This window comes from Lates calcarifer, linkage group LG15 (genome assembly GCF_001640805.2).
Source record: "Lates calcarifer isolate ASB-BC8 linkage group LG15, TLL_Latcal_v3, whole genome shotgun sequence".
NCBI lineage: Eukaryota > Metazoa > Chordata > Actinopteri > Centropomidae > Lates > Lates calcarifer.
Window position 1 is genome coordinate 20477891 of NC_066847.1, and position 12635 is coordinate 20490525.

Sequence of the window (12635 nt, forward strand, 5' to 3'; positions counted from 1 at the left end):
AGAAAACACCAGGGCCTAGTAACTAGGCATCACCTTGATGGTCCTTGATGTCCCACAGCTTCATAAACTCCACAAGGACTCAGTTGGACATCATGTAAGGTGGTAAAGGGGACACTGAAGATGGAGTTGTGAGGTAAAAAAAAAATACAAATGGGCTTCAAAAGAAGCAAAATTGGGAAAATGGATACTTTAATCTTTAAAATTGTAGAGTGTGATCAGATTGAGGAAGGAATAACATAATAATGATGTGCTTGTTAGAGGAGCAAACACAAAAACATTGTGTTGCCAGAGCAAATTGCTCAGTTCATTTGCAAGAGCATAAAGCAGCAATTAGCTTGTGATTCACTGAGAAATTTATGAAATCATCCTATCACACAAGCATATCTCTCATTGATTCCTTCCAGGGTAAAATGGGGACAAGTCTGCAGCAAAATCATGAGAGCATTTACTCATTTATTTATCATGACAGAATTTCGGTACAAATTAAGGGGTAGAAGATGCTTGAAATGGGAGTTGTGATTAAAGGAACAAACATGAAGGGTTTCTTTGAGCAGCGGGTGTGGATGTTGTATTGACAGACAGCAAGATACCAGTTTCATGTCTGTCTGTCAGAAGTCACAGCTAGAAAGCAGTTAGCTTAGCATTAAAAATGGAAGCAGTGGTAAGAAGTGGTTAAAAAAAAGCCTCTAAAACCAGCACCAACTAATTAAAACATAAAATCGTATTTGTTAAATATGTACTAAAACTGTGTAAGGAGTAAAAGCTGTGGCCTTTGCATGATGTGCCAAACTTTTCTTGACGTCCTGGATTCTCTGCTGGTTTCCTAGTAGGCAGATTTTGTTACCCCTCAACAGTCAGGATAGTCATTTCCCTTACTTCCACTCTTTGTCTTAGCTGAGCTAACTGGCTGCTGGCTGTAGACAGGAAAGTGGTATGGATCTTCTTCTCATCCTGTAAATGAGTGAGTGTGGTTTATAATTCGGTAGAAACTTACCAAATAAGAACCCAAGCAAGTGTATTCCGTTCCTGCTGGGTATGTACAGTAGTGCAAGGTTAGTGCAACACTTTGTGTATTTTGACTTCCAATTGTTTAAAAAGTGTCTTCCCGCTCTGTATTGTCACTAGGTTACTGTTTGGTCTTTGAAGGCCTGGCTTTGGTGAACAGAGCCTTATGTTCTCTCCCATCTTCAGGCGTCCCCAGGGTCCAAGCCCCATCTCTTTGACCCGTTTCTCTCTATATATATTTTTTTCCCATCAAGGCTCACTCAGCTGTATCTGTCTTATTTCTTCTCACAGACCCTCTGGGATTCTCTCATTCCCATCACTCAGGCTACCTTTGATATTGTTGATACCTCCCCTGCACACAGGTTTGGAGATAAATTTCTACTACAGGCGTATAGTAGGAAATTTCATAACCATATCTACACATACAGTATGAAAGCGGGAATCTGCTATGAAACACTAGACATTCGCCTGGCTACATGTAATGAAGAGCCAGGATAAAAAACACATTTCCCACACAATAAATAAATGCGATTTCATGTTTAGATAAATTTTCCAGCTCCAATTTTATGCTTAAACACTCCACATTGTAAAGTATTGCAGTCTGAACATCTAAACATTCCATTTATTTAGAGAAAGTCAGACACAAATTGTCAGCTAAATGGCTGTATATACAGCGCAGAATTATTCATATATTAACTAGGGATTTCCATGCCTATTACTTATGTGCTTGGTAGAGGACATGTGCTGTGGGTCCAAAACATGCAATGAATTCTAAATATGTTCGAAAAATGTCTTTCACTTTAATGTGACTCTACATAAACCTTGTTTTCCTTGTTAGGTGAACCTGCAAGTGAGACCCCACCTAACGGGGCAAATCCATAAAATAACCCAAGATGAAATTTACATATCCAAAACGCTTTTAGCTCTCAGAAGGTAAGAGTAACAGGACTTCACCCGATATAATGTCTGGGGTGTGAGCAGCAGTAGCAGTGCATCATGATTAAACGCTTGCGTGGGTAGGAGCGAATGATCTCTGCATTTGTCACCAGAACAGAGCTTAGCGTCCATCAGAGCTGCCAGCGGAGGTGCGTCTGCCACTGAGTGGGAACAGAACAGGCCAGATTGTGTGGGGAGGGAGGCCTTGGCACGTGACCAGGTGCATCTGAAGCCTCCTCTGATCCTCCAATGTGCTGTTGAGCTGCTCTATTCCCCCGACACCGCGCCAAACACCTGCTTGGCCCGATTGTCAGACTGAAAGCTCTGTTATCGGCGTGGGCCGTCCAAATGGTGAGGCACTCTGCTTTCATCAGCAAGTAGTATTGAGCAGGGGGAGATAGGCGATTGATGTCAGTCTGAGAAGGTTTTGAGAAGATAGAGACTTCATGTGGTCAGTTTGGTAGTTTGACGAAGAGATATTGCTTCACAAACTGCAGTGTGGCAATCTGAAAATGTTAGAAATACATGCAGCATGTGGATTTTTTTTATGCAATTGCAAGGAGACACTACATGACATGTCGGCATCTGTTGTCGTGAAATATTTATGTGACTCCTATCTATGGTAATTAATTGGGCTTTGAATGCAAGAGGTGTGGGTCATCATCAAAAGGCTGCACGGTCAACAATGTGAGTTGCCTGTGATAGAATAGAGGTGCATTTGACTAATGAGAAATCGTGATAGGAGGCATCCGTCAGATGGAGAGCTAATGCCTGATTTCTCTCTCATCACTCGTGGCAATGGCAGAAGATGGCTGAGGCACAGTGATATGATTTGCTGATTGAAGGCATATTTCAGACGAGAACAACAATACGCGCTTGGGGGGGCCCATACGTATTTGTGCCTCCATGTTACAGGGCAGAACATGGCATATAAATGACTAATACAGTCTTTATGTCAAGCCTATTGGTAAGTCATTAAATGACAGGACTCTGGTGACAGCCAAGATGTGAAGTTGGTGGGGCAGCAGACAGCTTTCAGAGTGGCCGATCACAGCATTTGGCAGGGAAGTAATTGATGGAATAAAAACAGAAATGACGGGAATTGTTTCGGCTCAACGGCGACGGCGAAGGCGTGTTAGACAAAGATGTCTGGAGTGGAAGAGGGTTGGGGAGTAGGAGGGGTGGTGACAGATAAATGAGGCCATCGCTAGCTGAGGGAGGAGGAGGGGAGGAGAGAGTTGCTAGCGAGTTCCCTCGCGATCTGTACCTGCCAAGTCCCTACCCTGAACAGCTGCTAGCAACTCTGAGGATGTGTAGCAGCTCACTCCCTCACCACATCCATCTTTTACAGCTCCTAATCCAACTGCACTGAGATCTGTTCGAGGTGTTTGATGCAGCATTTTACTTTCCCAAAACTGCATTATATAGCTTCATGACTCTTATGCAGCACTCAGAGACGAAACACAAAACCTTTTTTTCATGCTAGCACCCTTCAAATTCAGTCCCACCTTCTATCCGTTTTCATTTTTGGATTGGATAACATTTTTGATTGGATAGCGCGCATCATTCTAGACTGCAAGAAACATTAGCTTTGTGAGGTGATCTCACACATGTCATACTCGTATCCTGCCGTGATGGTGTTTTGACAAGCTTGCACCTGCCTTGCAACACCAGAAATAGTCAGACTATTATTATCGTGTCTGATTCCAGCTTGAGCATGCACGCCAATGTGCAACACTCCTCACTTGTCACGCCTCTGAAGCACCCCACATGCCCCCCACACACAAGCTGGTGGTCACTTACAAGCTGCCGCCTGCCATTCATATCCGCTCTCTGAGTTGCACCTGCAGTGGTAGGTTTTGTAACAGGCCAGTCGGAGAGCCGCCCTCAACATGCCCTGCATTTGCAATGATGCCCTGCCGTTCTGTCATCCAGGGCACATGGGTGTTCTCTTATTCATAAACTCAAAAGGGTTTCAATTAGACATTTGTGGCTGGCCTCCCAGCGGTTTGCGTGTTTAAATGAGATGCCTCTGTGGGGAAGACGATGGGAGAGTTCTCTTTAAAAGTGGCCGGAGTATAGCAAGTGGGAGATGATGAAACATGTCTTCATTTTTACAGTAAATTTGGAGCCAAAACAGTGTTTTCATCACATTGTGGAGCTACAGTTTCCTTCATCATTTGGGAGTTTGAACAATGCCAAACAATGTTGTGCTGTATATATTTTTGAAAACACTGGTGTGAATACTACGATTGATTGCGAAACGGATTCATACAGTTTGATGGCAACTATTCCTAATGTTTGTCAAAGGCAAGCTCTTGATTTGAAGTGTTTAAGTTCAGGCCTCCCTTAGGTGCCGTAATTTGTACAGAAGCCAACTCTATAGTAAGTGACAATGAAAATTCCACGTTAAGATGCAACACTCACCGGGGGGGGCAATCACCAGCTTTGCCTTTTTATTGTGTGCTCTTTAGGTAAATCTGCTGCATTTAGCCCCAAGTTCACACCATCTATGGCGCACAGCTCCTTTGTAGATCCACAGGGCACTTGAAGTGAGGCTGTATTAAGTGGGATCAGGTCATCACTCTCTGGCTATGATTGCAGCACAGCTCTGACCTGGATAGAAAGCGCAGACAAGTCCTTTGTTGTGTGGAAGTGAGAAACAATGTTTCGCCATGACGTCTTAACTTGAAGATGAGGAAAATGATATGGTTTGACGAAATGTAGCATCCCTCTTAAGACGCACTCCGACAGAAGAAATATGTTTGTGACTTTGAGGAAGAGTCCTTTTGAAGGATGGGTTAGAAGCTATGACTAAACCACTATGCTCCCAAGACTGACACAGATGCATAGCTGAGCGAAGAAATTGCTCAGGTAAGGAAAAGGTGAGAAATTCTTGGCATTTGGCTGCTTCTTTCAATACTCCACAGCATACCATCCATGCCTTTACAAGTGCAATTTGCCATGGACTGTATTTGATATTGACATGTTTTCTGAGAGGGGGGGGGGGGGGGGCACTTGGCCTTCTCTTTGGCATCTGCTCTTACCTTCTTCAACGCCACAGTCTACAAAATTAATCCAAATTACAGGCCAGAACCTTAATTTCAGATCTTTATCAACACAGTTTTATCTGAAAAAGTGTAAAAATGCATTGTGGCACTTAAAGTTAGAATCTTTTTTGCTACGATATTAAGAATGAGCTCATAGATTTCAGGACTAGAACAGATGAGTGAAATTCCTGAACTGGCTCTTAAAGTTCACTCGCTGACACAAAGTGGAATCAGGCCCTAAGAGTCTTGACAAAGGACTACTCAAAACAAAGCACAGCTGATTGGATGGGTGGATGACAGCGGGCTGGGATTTAATTAGGTTAAAAGATACTTTATCTGTGAAAGGACCTCATCAAAAACATGTCACCTGCCATCAATTCGTGGCATGTTTTGTACAGCACTGTCATCATACAGAAGCTTATGGATGATCTGATGGAATAACAGGATTGTTGATAGATAGAAAAATTATGTTTCTCAAACCTTTATACTTTAATAGGATCATTGTAGTGTACAATGCATACTGGCATCTTACAGATGCGCTTGAGCAGACAGTCTTAGATGACAGTCCTTTATTCATGGTTGTAATGTGATAGAACTCTAAACCATCAGTGCATCTGCATTTAGATCAGCTGCAAACAACCCTATATCTGGATCCCACCAGCGATTTGCATAATGGGAGATTGTGGCCGGGTGCTTGTTATTCATTGACATGACACTGCAGAGGCAGATGGAGAGATGTACTGAACTGACTGTTCCAGTTTCTGTCGGATAGGGGAGGCTACATCTTGGCAAAAGGGACCTGAAGAAAACAACCTCGCCACCCAGTGCTACGAGCAACACTACATCTAAGCCCTCTTTATTTATTTATTTATTTATTTATTTACTGGAGTGCTGAATTGTAAATTGACATGCAGGCTAACGTCTAAGAAGCATCAGAAAAAAAGAAAAGAAAAAAACAGTCATGTGAACAGCTGGAAAACAACTAAGCAAAATGAGCTCAGTTCTGCTTTCCCCAGACAAATTTGAGACTTTTAAAAAACAAGCTATATGCGGTTTACTGGCCAGCAGGCCTCTAAATAACCTGAAGTACACAGAGCACCTGACTGAGATGAGACAGCACTGACTGACTGACACATCCATCTCCCCTGCTATCTGTCTGACTGAGGAAGGGAAGCGATCGCGAGTCCCTCATGCATGAAGAAGAGAGCACTGCTTATTAGTGAGGAGAGACAGAGAGAGAGAGAGAGAGAAAGGAGAGGAGAAGGAGCTGGGAGGGGAGAAAAACCTGGCAGGGGAGGGGTGAAGGGGAGAAAGAGAGATTGCATCGTCTCAATTTCGGTTTGATGAAGGACACAGTGTCTTCTCAGGATGAGCAGAAATCTATGTCATGTTGGCATGGTTAAAACTTCAAATGCGTACAGTGAAAATGTGCTGTGACTTCAGATGGTCTGTATATGTAATTCTACAGCGACATTGAGCCAGGGTATCTCACTCTATAGGCTCTGATATCCCCTTTGTGATGAAATACAAAACCAGTGTTATGTCAGCAGCAGCCTTTTGTGTGGTTGACCTGCATATTGAGCTATTACCTGGGTATAAAAGTTTACACCAACTTAAAGAGCTGAAAATTATAATGGGAGGATGGGGCGTCAGAAAAATGTGCAGCTATTGTTATTTTTATTTTGACATAAGGGAGTTTTGTCATTTTCATTTGTCTACAGTTCTAATGATTAGATGATTGAATAATTGATCAATAGGAATATTAATTGCCAACTATTTTGATGCACAAAACAAGCAAACTGAAGACATCATTGTTGCTGTTGTCTGAGAAATTGTTAAATCCATTTTTTTTCACTATTTTTAAATAATATTTTGTAGACTTAACGTTTAATCAGGAAAAATAATCAGCAGATTAATTTACAATGAAAATAGTCAATTGTTGCAGCCCCACAGACTCAGATTTATTCTCTCTCCCCACTTCAGTAATTTTCATACAATCCCACTGGGAAATGAAAATAGAATAAGTTTCAGATCTTGTTTAAATGCTCTCATTTTTAGAAGGGGGTTATAATGGTATTTATCGAGAAAGGTCTGTCTCTCCTAAGTGCATAGATGCGGCATATTCGAAAATCACACAATAAATGAGCAGTAAATGTCAGTTTGCACTTTTGCCCTAACATTTTATAACTGCGCAGTCATTCTCATGATGCCCCTTGCCGAAAAAACTTCTCCGAGTACAAAGGCAGAGGTGAGACAATGGTACTGAGTCCGAAGTATGAATCACAATTCTGGTGCAGTAGTTTAGCTGAGAAGGCACTTTATAATTTCACAAAGTTGAAGTTGCCACTGATGATTTATATAGGAGGTGCTCTCAGCCAACAAACCTTTCAAAGCTACATTTCCTGTAAAATTAGTGCCTGAGAGACATTAAAATCTTTATCTGGGCATAGATAAATCACATACATTTTCAGCTGTTTGCTTTATACATGGACATAACATTTCATAGGGAGCCGTCCTAAAATGTGTGTTTATGAACAGATCAATCAATACATCTGACCTATTACCTGCAAGGGCTTGTCATGGGTACTATTTCAGGTTTACAGCCTTTCAGCGTGAGAGCCCTATTGATTGCTTGCCTTCAGAAACACTTCTAGTGTAAGGACATGAAGGAGGAGGTGTGTGTGTGTGTGTGTGTGTGTGGGGGGGGGGGGGGGGGGGGGGGGGGGTGTAGAGGAGGAACTGGTTCATCCCCTGTTATTGGAGTTGCGGGGATTTTGATCTGAGGTTTGCCAGAACCACAAGAGCACTAATATGTGACAGCTGCACAGTGCCCAATAGTCAGTGAAATAGCAGCATTTACAAGATGATGTGACTTGAAATTAGAAAAAACAGAAAGCCCTGAATGGTGTAATATTGATGTGGAAATTATATAATCAGAACTGTCAACAAAGCAATTAATTTACACCACTTGTGCTATTTTTGGTACAGCAATACACAGCTAGATCAGGGAGGGATATAAGGTTCAAGATGTCTTGTGTTCAGAAAATAAAAGACTTCAATCTATGTAGCTTGACAGTTTGGGTACAGTGTGATGTTCCACAAGCAAGGGTGAAAAAAAAGAATTCTTTCTCTGTAGTTCAGAATAAAGGATGGCATCCTTACTGTCCATGCTCATGCTATTTCACAGTGGCTCTGAACATGAAGCTGTGCACTTCAGAACAAATGTTGTTTTGTCTCGCCCTGGGATGCAGGCGTTTTGATGAAATCAGGCCCAGTGTGTCTGAAGCGTCACGGTCAGAGAGATGCCTACCTATCCAGTGAAAGACTAAGCAGTTCTGTGCTTTCTGGCTTGGCAAACCGTGTTATGTTTCAGATCGCTGATTCCCACAGATAAGCATTTTGTGTTTGAAGATTCTGGACTGTAGGGATAAAAAACAAAGAAAGCATCGTAGCAGCAGTGTACCGTTGCACATGTTTGTATGTTGTTTTTAGTGCTGTAGCTTACCAAATGCCAAAGTGTGGACATAAACTGACATTTGCAAAGATGGAAACTGCTTTGTGTTGGAGGCCTTCACGGAGCTTGGCTAATTGTGCTTCCTGATATTGGATTTAGTTTAGCAGCAATTGGTTGGGATGCTAAACAACACACAAAATAAAGGACTCAGCAAAACAGAGTGCTTAGAGCTCACAGGCTCACACCTGGCTCTCAGTGCTTATGGGAAAGAGAAGAGGCTGAAATTATGTACACAGAGGAAACATCACATGATGATACCGTGTATAGCAGCTGAAAATGATGATAGTAGCAGTTTTTCTCGATGAGGATGAGGAAATAAAAGGGAAAAAAACACCCATACCAATGAAAACCATTGCTGTCCCCTTCATCAAAATACAGCCAAAGCTGTCATCAATCAATTTCATTTTCACTCCCAGTGAAATAACTGTGAGGCAGTGCCAGTGCACTGCAGAAATAAACATCACAAACATCAGCCACAAACAAGCTCAGAAGAGATTCTTCAAAGGGTCTTTCAAGTCAAATGGATGGATGAGGAAAATTAGTCTCTGACGGAGGAGAGAGGGGGAGGGAGTTCTGTAAACAAGTGGCACTAAAACACTATGTACATTAGCAAATATTTACTTTTTCTTTCTGGTGAGCTTGTCAAGCTACAGACCCCTGCATCTTTCAAGTCCACTCTCAGTCTAGAAATAAATGGCCTGTGTATAATACTTGTTCTTTCATTTAAAGTTATTAATATTCATATTTCCATATAATTTAGACTTACGTAATTTTGGTATTTTCAGTGTCAAGTAAACAATACTGTTCCTAATCTAATCAATATCACATTAGAAATCATTGTTAAATGTTTTGGTAGTTTTCTAGTTTAGTATTCAAAAACACTGCAAAAAATATTGATTTTAAAAATACTTTTTTAAAGCAGCAGTCCACTGACTTTAGACATTGAGATGAGTTTGATAATTGTGAATATTCAGCCTTATATAATGTTTTGAGGGACCTTTCTAAATAAAATAATAATACAATAAAATTGCTACATACATATCATAAAAATCAGTTTGTAAATTAATTTGCTGTTTGTTTGGAAAAACCATGCAAAAGTTCTTTATTGTATCCACTGTCCAAATTTCAAAGCAATATGAGAATCATTAGGATTTAAAGTTTATTCCTGGCCTTGAAAACAGCAGTTAGCAAAACAATCTCGCCATAAGCCATTAATTTAATGAGTTGAAACTGTTTTGCCACCCACTGTTTCTAAGGTCAAGAATAAACTTTCAGTTTCAACTTTTAAGCCAATAAGGACAAGAAGTGCATAAAAAATTGGAATTTGAAAGTGGGCAAATGTATCTGCCGAGGAACGTTGTGTGATACCATCAAAAGCTCCAGAACAACTACTAGTGGACCATGTGGTGAGGTAGTTTTGCCAAGTGAGAAATGTTGTTTGAAAACTCTAGAAGTCAATCTCTCAAGCCAGCCATACTCAAAACCACATGCCAGAAAATATGTGTTTTTACAGTGTTTTTTACAGTTGAATGACTCTTGACAAACAGGTTATTACTTCTATTCCTTAGCAGATGAATATACTGTATGCCCTGTGTGCCCTTACATAGTTGTATATATTTTATCTGTATATAGAAAAAGCAATGCTGTGTTGAGGAATGTCTTCCTGCTTCATGTTTTTATATCACTGCAAATAGGTTTCGGTCCCAGTATAATTGCTGTAGTGTATTTTATTTTCTGAACCACAGAACAGAAAGACGATTTTAAGGATTTAATTTCTCTGAAGAAAGGACACATACTTGTGAAGTTATGCCTTCAGTGAAAATATTCCAAGTCTGAGCAAGACAACTCCAAAACATTTTAATCATGGCCATAATTGATAGGGAGGACCGTCTCTGTGAATTAATGAATCCAAAAGGGGCCCTTTGATGTGAGCGGGACTGTGACATTCAGATTTGTGCTTGACTGAGTCTGAACCAGATAGCTCCTCAGAAATAGCTGACTTTGGCGTTGGTCGGCCATCATCCATCACATTTGATATCAGACTGCAGACAGGTAGATTAATACCCACGATACAGATTCCAGAGAGATCCAACAGAGGAAGCATGCCTTTACTTCAGGTCAGATCATGGTGTGTGGTTTTAATTAAATCTGAATGTATAATGACTGTCAACTGCAGCTCAGTGGTTGAATAACAGTAGATTTAAATTAGGAAAAAAGAAACTGCAAAATCTTATAACAAACATGTAGTGCCATTATACCAAAGTGCAAGTAAGAGAATCAATGTGGTTCACCTAGTCCAGTATGTCTTTTGTATGTTCTTTTGTTTGGTTGGCCAACTTAGATTTTTTTTTTACCACATAGTTCTACAGTAGTCTGCAACACTTTTTATCTCCACCCAAGAGAAAATGGTAGATCTTGCAGTTGTTGGACCACTAGACTCAAACACTGTGTAATATCTGGAACCATATTTAATGAAAGAGAAAGAAAAAACAGCCCTACTATAGTGTTTGTCAACTCAGAGTAATGTCTGCATCTTGAACTGCTGCCCCGCTGTAATGGCTGGGAATAGTACGAGGCCTTAGCTTCATGAGCTAACAGGCAGCTGACCTAGTAGCCTCTGACAGCCGGTGGCTGGCACTGCTGTGTCTTGTCGAGACTCCTTGGCCCTGCAGACTTGAACTTCCCAGGAGCTTTTTCATCCACCATACTTAATTTGACCTATAAATTGCCTCTATTTTATATTTACACATAACTATACTTAAGTGAGAAATCAGTGTCATTGGATTTCTTTCTGTTGTGAAAGTAAAGCTGCATAATGAGGCAGACGGAATGGAAAGCGAGTTTTGCCATTATGTCACTACCTCGTGATAAAATTAGCAGTTGGTCCAAGCAAATGTAAATTGCAGTGGTTGCTTGCTGCACTTGATCTCTTTAATAAGGTTAAGGGAGCGGACTCAAGGATTACTCCTGATGCAGCTAAAGACAGATGGTAATAGGACATGACCTCAATAACTGCTGAAAGCCGAGGGTGCTCTGACTGCAAAAGAGATCATCTAGCACTGGAGAGGATTCTGCAGCCAATGGAGAAATAAACAGAACCTAATTGAGTACAAGATGCATATTATTGCAGTATGTTAAATAGGCACATGCACTATGCACATGCACAATCATTTCAACAGGTACACCACAGAGAGATTTGCCAGACTACTGGAGCAGGTCAGAACAAATCCAGTTTGCACACATTGCTCTTAAGGGGGACTTACATCATTAGCTGGATGAGGCTTCATGGTTTTGGACACAGTGCACCTCAAGGCAGAGTGCATTTTGGCACATTTAAGAGAGCTTGGCAGCATGGTGTACTGTATAGCCTTTGGGAAAAATCACATGCTCCAGACAACATGGGCTTCAATGTGTGTTGAGATAGACCTCTGCTCCCTTATTGGCTGAGATTTATGTTCAAAGTCAGTCAAGTGGGAAAGAAAGGTGACCTTCACACTCAGAGTCTCCTACAATACAGTCATCTTGAACATTAACAGCACTGTAAGTACGCTCAACACATCGTTGCCAAAGTCAGGCTGTGCAGAGCATATTTTAACTCTCCGGCAAACCGAGCGCTTCATCTGAGATGATTTTAGCATACATCTTGTTTTGAGCTAGAAAGGAACATTTTATTCTCCTAGAGATAAATCTTTCATCTAGTGATTGACCTCTTTGTGGGGCAGTGATTCTAAAGGGATCCTGACCTGTCAAAGCTGATTTGTTTCAAATGTCAACAGGGCCACAAAGGTCCCCCTGACTTGAACTCTCTGTGATGAGAGAAGTTAGCAAAAAAGAGGGAGAGATTTACCACCAGAGATGGAATTTAGCAGTTCAGCATAAACTCAATTTATCATCAGCACATTATCCTGCCCTCTCCTAAAAGAGTAGGAGAAAGAGAAAAAAAAACGCAGCGCTTCTTCGATTAATGACCCGTCCCAAGTGCATCCAAAGACATAAAAAATGTTTTTTCCTCTGCATGCCTCTCTGGCAAACATGAAAAAAACACCTCCTCTTATGTTCTCACTGATCTATAGTTTGCTAAAATTTTATCACCAGCATAGTTACAAAGCTGTCAATCTGTAATTACTCAG

At 41.1% G+C, this 12635-nt stretch overlaps 1 protein-coding gene across 9 annotated transcripts in view; it reads right to left on the reverse strand.

Moving 5' to 3' along the window:
• The window catches only part of LOC108892381 (protein tyrosine phosphatase receptor type D), a 344319-nt gene that overhangs the window by 287746 nt on the left and 43938 nt on the right, over window positions 1–12635 (reverse strand). The window lies entirely within an intron of this gene.